Raw genomic sequence first — 8,019 nt, forward strand, 5'->3', positions numbered from 1 at the left:
AAAAAGCCTTTTGAACAGTGAGCAGCTTTTTGCAGGTGTAAGGAATTGTTGCAGGCCGTCGGAGTTGATTTCTGGAACGCGTATGTTTATCGGGGAGGAGGGAATGCAACAGGCTCTTTTGTATAATGATACCTATGACTGTATATTTCCTCAGTTCTGTTCTTGTAGCTCTGTAAAGAAAATACGGCGTCTCCTTACCTTGCACGTAGTGGTATAGCCATGAGTGACCATCTTTTATCCTCCCCGGGGGTTGCAGTGAGGATCGCCTGCAACTTTAGCAGCGTCCCTCCAGCAGGCTTGTCAGCCGCCCGTGGAACACGCACGCGCACACACATGCTCTGTCTCTCTCTCTCTCCTCTTCTTTCCAAACGACCGTGACTGGCGTATTTGCAACTTTTGAAGAGCCTTTTTCTAAATTATTTTTCCGAGGGCGAGTGAAGTTATGCTCCCCATTGCCTTTTGCAAGTGGCCCAGAGGAGCAGTAGCTAATCCCTGGGTTGCTTAAAGGAGACTGAATTGATGCGTGTGACCTTCTTAAACCTCCTTGAACCTGGAAGTAGAGTAGCACAGGTCCCTCATCTGAACAACTAAGGGGTATATTTTTAGTTTATGCTCTCGTTATGACAACTGATGGGGTCATTTCTGTCGTAACTTTTATTTTCCAGTTCTTACGGGGCTCTTTTCGCTCTGTTGAGAACTTCCTTGTGGAAAGAATTTGAAGCATACCATCCATGTGAGCAAACACACGCGGACTTGGTTTTGTTTTGATGTTTAGAATGCGATTGCAAAAACAGACACCACCATGTTTGAATTTTGCTAACCCACGTACTTTTGGAAATTGCGCACAGCATTGGTCGTCAGAACTGTCTTCAGCATATGCTGGAAGTCAGGCTTACGCGTGAAAATGCAACATGCCTGCGGGTGCTGTTTCTTAAAGCGGCCTCTTTGCTGCTGCGATTGAAAATTAAGCTGGCTTGCAGAATCCAGTGACTTAATATTTAGAATATTCACTTAGCCAGTTGCAAGACGTTGGCACTGATCACGTTTACGCGATTGCTTTTGTTGTCAGGCCTTCCTAGCAGGTTTATAATTTTTTTAAATTTTTTCTTTCTTTTTTTTTTTTTCCCCTAATGCTAATTTGTGTGAAATTGGGTTTTATGCTCCCGAGGAACTGCAGAGCAACTGTGCCGCCTCGGTTTCAGTTCAAGCCAGGGGGCCGCAGCGAGGTAGTCGGCAGCTTTCTGTCGTACTGTTGCTCTTGGGACAGCCGTGCCCATTCCCGTAAATCATTTTGCTAAAGCTTTCACTGGAGATGGAATGATTTTCCAAGGCTTCCAAGCTTGTCTCCTCCTAAATCCCAATCGGGCGCGTTTGCTTCTGAAGCGTGCCCACTCTGTGGGTGAGGTCTGGATGATCTGGGAGCCGGTGCAGACAGCAAGCAAAAGGGGCCCCTCATTTAGAGGATCACCGAGGTTTATATATATATGTATTTTTTTATTATTATTATTATTTTTCCCCCACCTTTGGAGTCGGCAGCTTCCGCCGGGAGCAGCCGCACGGCAGGGAGTGCGGAGGGGGGAGGGGGGATTTTTCCCCCYGCTTGGAAGGGAAGGAACATCTTGAAATCGTCGGATATAGAAGCGAGTCCCAGTGTTTGCAGTAAGCAATTAATCATTTGGGTTTTCTTTTYYTTTTCTTTTTCTTTTTTTTACTTTCGATACAAAACATTCCTTTTTTATTAGTCACAGTCATGTATTCATTCCATTCTTCCTTTTGTAAACTTTTTGGGCCCACGTCTTTTATGGGCATTGATATATATAAATATATATATAAATATATATGAATATATTTTTTTAAGTTTCCTACACCTTGAGGTTGCATGGTCTGTAAGGTTGGCATGTCTTTATATTGTATACAGATTTTGCACGCCAAACTTGGCAGCTTTGAAAAAAGAAAAAAGAAAAAAATTTTTTTTTCCTCTCGTGGCATTTGCGGAGACAACGGTTGGGACATTTTTCGATCACAAACACATGCACTCACACAAATACACACAAAGGAAGGAGAGTGGGAAATTTTTTTGTGTCTGACTGAACTTAATAAGAAATTGTGCTTTTTATTGTAAAAAAATGAATAAATAAAAAGGACTACTTAAACATTTCTCATTTTAAGAAGAAAAAGACGTTTATCTAGCACTTGTGACTTACCAATAATAGAGTTTATTGTATTTATGTGGAAACAGTGTTTTTAGGGAAACTACACAGAACACATAAAGCAAACTGCCTGTGTCATTTTTCCTTTTTTAAAAAAATTTTTGTTGAGTATTTTAATTTCTTCACTAGGTGGGGAGGTTGGACATGACCCTTTGTCAACACATGTAGTCATTAATTCCAAGAAGGTGAATGACGAGGACTTGAAAGAGTTAACTCTTCAGCACAGCTGTGTTAACTTTTTTAAAATTGCTTTTACATGATGTATTGGTAGGATTCACTTTAAACAGTCCTGTACTGTGCAACACTGTGGTTTAAAACGAGACTTTACATCAAAAGGAAAAATGTGTTTCTTCATTGTCATGAAGTTGAGCTCGTTCTCAGCTCATCTTCACTTTGTCTTTGATATTGCTGATAAAGTATCCTATTGAAAGAAAATAAATTAACACTTTTCTGTGCTCCATAGTGGAGGCGCTATTTTCCAATTTATGAGGATGACAAACTTATATATATAATATATATATAAAAGTGGGGGGAGGGGTTGAAACATTATTCACCCAAGAGCTTATTACAGATATGTAGTATCAAAAAAGTTGTAACTATATTATATTCTACTTTATACCTATACATGCTCAGTATGATGTCACCATTGGTAGCAGCTACCGGTTTACGATGTAATTTAGACACAGTTTCACTCTTATTGTATGGACCCTACTTTAAGTGATGGTAGCATTCTTTGTGCTAAATTTTCTGATGGTCCTTTCTTTTACTTGGTGGAGTTGGAATATTTTTTTCATTCTTGGTTTTTGTTTGTTTGTTCTTTGTTTTTTTTTTGTTTTGTTTTTGGTTTTTTTTACTGGCCAATGGTGTCTTTCTCTGACAGTACCAACTTCAATTTCAACTTTATTAGGAGTCCAGTATTTTGTACCACATTATGACAACTTGTTATTCTTGTGGTGTAAATAAAAAAGAAAAAGTTAATTATAGTACCATCTTTGTTTCTGTCACTGATCTTTCTATCTGATGCCTCTGCTTTAATTGCTCCGAGCTGGCTTGCCCCAGGCTGTGTGATACTTCCTGTGCTTTAAATAGAGTTTCTTAGTGTAATTGAAGAGGGACTCATTACTGAACCAGCTTCTTGGCCAGAAGATATCCATACATATGCCATGCTATCTCTGGTAGGAGAATTGTTAGACCTTCTGTRCAGTTTTCCTGCCAGTTCTAAGGTGTTGATAGACAGGTACTTGCTTATAGAGAATGCAGAAAAAAATAATGGTCTCCCACTGAAACTAGATTTCCAACAGCAAGGCCATGAGAGCTGGTCTTTGCTGCATTTCCCCCCAAAATCCAACACTGTGCGACTTAACTGGGAAAAATCAACACAGAGGAAAAAGTGGTATTTTGTATCTCCCTTCYACTCAATGCTTTGCAGTTGTTTTTCCTTCACTTTGCAATAGCCTAAATTTCTTTGGAAGAGTATTTTGAGGAGAGCTGGGTAGACAATTACCTGCCCCCAGACTAGGTCTGTAGTGGGCATAGRTATCCCTATTCCCATTTTAGATGGCAATTACTTCCTCAGAACAGTGGTGCTCTAACGTGCCTGCCCATCAAGAGAGTTCATTCACCTCCAAGGTACGTAATTTGCTATTTCTGTTCATGATGATCAGGTTGTGCTTTGCTCTCTTGTGCAAGACTGTCCTGTAAATGCACAAATCATGCCTATGTCTCATTTGAGCAAATTCTGCATATGTAGCYAAATTGTCCATGCCTCGTGAGAGGGCGGTGATTGCCAAAATCAAATGGCATGAGCAGCAACATACTGTTGCTGTACAGTGAGTGAGATGGAGCTTGAAAGCCAGCGTGAGGAAATCCCATATCAGCAAGCTTTACTTTCTCACCGTATGTGCTAGGTTCAGTCCTTCGGACCGTGCAGAGCTCAGCTTCTCCCAAAGTTCTCTGAGAAAGGAGACCCCAAAGCCAGGACAAGGTGACCAGAGTGAGCATACAAACTCATGACATCTCTGCTATGTATAGTGACAAAGGTGTCTGGATGCACTTGCCTCCACTCTCAGGCAAAGTTGCTCATGGTCTAAACCCATGTAGGCCTTTGCCCTTAGAGATAGTCAAAGGATTAGAGAAGTCAGCTTGTGCAATGCCCTGTTTGCATACTGGGACAACACGGGAGCCTGCCCCATGCCTGTCTGCAGCAGGAATGGCAGCTCCTTCCTGTGAGTGYAGGCGCAGTCCTGTATGGGCAGCATGCGTTTGCATGTCGCTTGCTCCAAGCTGTGGTGTAGCAGTACCAAAATCTGGACCAGGGAGCTCAGAGTGAGCAAGGCCAGCACCTGCCTGGTGCCCCAGCAGCGCCATACTGTGCTTGCTTCAGGGCAGTGCAAGAATCATGAGGGCAGTTGCCAATTATGACGACCCGCGACCCGCGTGCAAGTAGAAAGCATTGGCAAGCACGTCAGAGGGGGAGGGTGCAAGGCTGCAGCTCCTTCAAGAGGAGGTATCTGGGGCCCTTTTGGGCAGGATTTTGAGAATGATCTTACAGGAATAGAAAGATCATCAGCTGGTGTGAAAAACCACAGCGGGTCAATCAAACCCAGCTCTTAAAGCATCTAGARGGAGGGTTTGCTTGGAGAGGATTTCAAATATGATTTCAGTTTCTCATTAAGTGCTTTTGCCAAAAGTTGTTAATCCTTTAAGAAGCCCTGGGTCTCACTCTGCAAAGCCACATGTGCTCTGAAAAACATTCATTGCTAAGCAGTGGTTTCAAGACCCTACAAATTAGGATGATAGAGGGAGGCAGTTTAAAAGTGYTGGGCTGGATGTTTCAGAGGGTAGCCTGTGTGTGACAGGGCAACCTGGGCTTCCCTTTGGAGTTCCTAGGAYGAATAGCATCCATGTGTATCCACTCCAGCAGCAATACTTCTTGCTTATCCAGATCCACCCGTTAAAACCTGCTGGCCCAGCTCCGTGCGTGTAGCTTGCTGGGAGTGGGACCTGGCGCTTGAATGTTGACATGTTGGGCCTGCAAGTTCATCTGCAGTCCAGAGCTACCTAATCTAGMCTGAGACACTCTGGGCTTGCTGCTCTGCTTGAACACGTAGCTGTAAGCCTGATGCAATGCGATGGGGAATCCAGTTTGCTGCCTCCCGGAGGGCTAAACTAAAGAGTGCGGCACCTATGCTGGCTGCTGTTTTAGGCATGGAAACTTTTATAGCTAGATATTCATTAATCCAAAAGAAAATAAAGTTGAACTGAAATTATGTGCCCCAAAACCTTTRCAGTAGTTTCCAGGGTGCCTGCTATCTCCCGCTGCTTGAATRCCTGCAGCTGAGACTAAAGGGCAGCTGCCACGCTAGGTATTTTTTGCAGTCATCTGGAGGATGGGTGCTAGCTCTGTGGGGAAGGAAGTCATTTCCTTGAGCTTTTCTGGGTTTAGTGGGATTTTAACTTTTTTTTTTCTTTTTTTTTTTTTTTTTTTCAGGAGAACGAGGCCTTTTCTCAATATCTGGGCAACAAGTCAAGGCAAGGGAAAGAATAAGGTCCAGTATTAAATATATAACCTGAGTGCACAGGGGGGCGAGAGTTCAGGCAGTGCCAACAATACGTCCTCATTTTGTGGTGGGATTTGGAGCTCTGCTGAGTGGAAACTTTCTCCTAGGGCTGGTGCACGTTTGATCCTCTTATGGGCTGCTCTAAAGCCCATTTAGAGAGCTGAGACTTAATTTTTTCCCCCGGCCAAATACTATGCACAAAATGTGAGTGTAATCTGCAAAGCTGCCCTGCAGTGTCATTCACTTTCTTCTCTGGGCAACAGGAATGATTTTGCTGATAGCAGGAGGGCAAGCAGCCACAAATGAGGTGGGTGGTCTCTTGTGCTAAGCTAAGCATGAGTCTGTGTATGCCTGTCGCCGCCCTCTCTGGGCTTCCCAGCTCTGGGCAGAGGTCCCAGTGGGCAAGCGCCAGTGTTTGCTCCAGGACAGGGACCTACATCCCTTTGCACSCCCCTCCCCCCCATTCTCTTGTCTGGCGTGCTGTCCTGGCGTGCTGCCAAATATCTGTGCTGTCAGATATCCCCCAGGCAAGCCAAGTCAGACACTGGTCTTCYTCACCCAGAGGAACGAGACGTTGTTGGAATCTGCTGGCATCATCCTAAATAGAGCTTGCTCTCCCAGCTCCCATCTTGCTGCACRTGTACCTCTGCTGTAGTCAAGAGTGGCTTTGGAGCATGTCCTTCACAGTGTTCAAAGCAAGCCACGTGGATCCAAAATAGGCTCTGACCCCCCCAATCCTGTTCCCCTGTGCATACCTCTGAGGAGCAGCAGTGAGGCTGAAGGGTTGTGAGTGGAGTGGGTGGGATGAACGGACTGAGAGAAATACAAGGAGGAGAGGGAAATGCTGGACCAGTATGGGAAGGAAGAGCTAATGTGGTCTGCAGGAAGGAGTAGACACAGATAGATAGGAGCAGAAATCTTGTGGGAGGAGCTTGGGGAGAGGGTAGGTTGGGAAGGAAGCAGGCAAGAGTCATCACTGGACGGGGCACAACTAGAAGCTGCTGTGATAGGCCACCAGGAAGGCCCAGGAGTGAGCTGAGAGCCATCCTCTAAGAAGAAAAGCCCAGAAGTCTTGCGTTTTCTCCTGTGAAGCTGCTAATGCCAATGCGCCCCCCCCCCGAAAAAAAATCCTCTTCTTGCAGCATAAAATGTTGGATGCCAGGCCTCCAAGGGGGAGAGGCAATGGGCTTGGGTTGAAAAGCTGTTTTCTTTCTCATTGCTTGTGGTCCTTCCTTTTCCAAGAATCCCAGTCCTGGTAAAATACAGGGCCACCTTTTGTCTGGGAAATCAGCCACACAGGTGGGCTGGGTCGGACACGTGGCAGCCACAGGCCCTACAAAATCCTGGATTCTGCTGCATCAGTGGCTGTTAAAAAAAAGACATTTCCAGGAATGCTTGGGCTACATTTGTGAGCAGCATTGCTCAGCCATTCCCAGTGCTGGGGAATAATCCACCTATGAGATAAAACCTGCATTTTGGGTAGCTATACTTCCAGTGCAAGCCTGGACCAAAATCAGTGAGTATTGAATTGTCTCAAGTGCTGAGTTGCTCTCATATCAGTGTGGATTTACATGACAGATACACATACTTTAAAAAGACTCTGGTTTTGCACTTGATTAAAATAACCAGACCATTCCAGATATTCTTTTCCAGGTAAAGTTCAGCTTAGTGCTTTCCTCTGTAAAAATAACTGTTGCTAAGCAAGCAAGAATTATTGGAGAAATTCAGTAAGTGGGAATTGAAATGTACTTGCCATAAAGTAGTAACAGCTTTAGGGAAAAAATAGATTTGGCGATAATGATGCTGGAAAAATATAACAGCTGAGTGTGTGTGCTAAAATCCAGATGCTCTGGGATATTTCTCTCCCCACAGCAAATGGAACAGGAGGTTGACCACGCTTCTCTGGTGGAGGGAGCAGGCCAAGAGATGTAGCATGCTGTTGTCTCAGGAGCAAAGTGCAATACCTAACTCCTCCCTGAGMAGTCAAAATAGCATGATTGTGTCCAGGAATTTAAGAGATTCCTACTTGAGTATGGGAGGAAAAGCTACAGCCTGGGCAAAGTGGCAAGAATCTGCTCCCATGGGTGGGACTGCTGTGATTTACTTAACATTAGGAAAAAATAACCGTCCAACATCCTCTGTTGGCATAATCACAGTAATGTATATGTGTGGTGGCTGAATTGTAGTGTTCAGGTCCTATCCCAAAACAGGTAGATGCTACTTTAGCAACAATATGTTCTTTAGGCCAC

At 44.3% G+C, this 8,019-nt stretch overlaps 1 pseudogene; it reads left to right on the forward strand.

The window, feature by feature from the left end:
* Nucleotides 1–620: 620 nt before the first annotated feature.
* Nucleotides 621–3,231, forward strand: LOC146596160 (uncharacterized; annotated as a pseudogene).
* Nucleotides 3,232–8,019: the final 4,788 nt, after the last annotated feature.

This window comes from Rhea americana, unplaced genomic scaffold (genome assembly GCF_003343005.1).
Source record: "Rhea americana isolate MKP2758 unplaced genomic scaffold, rheAme1 scaffold_209, whole genome shotgun sequence".
Lineage (NCBI taxonomy): Eukaryota > Metazoa > Chordata > Aves > Rheiformes > Rheidae > Rhea > Rhea americana.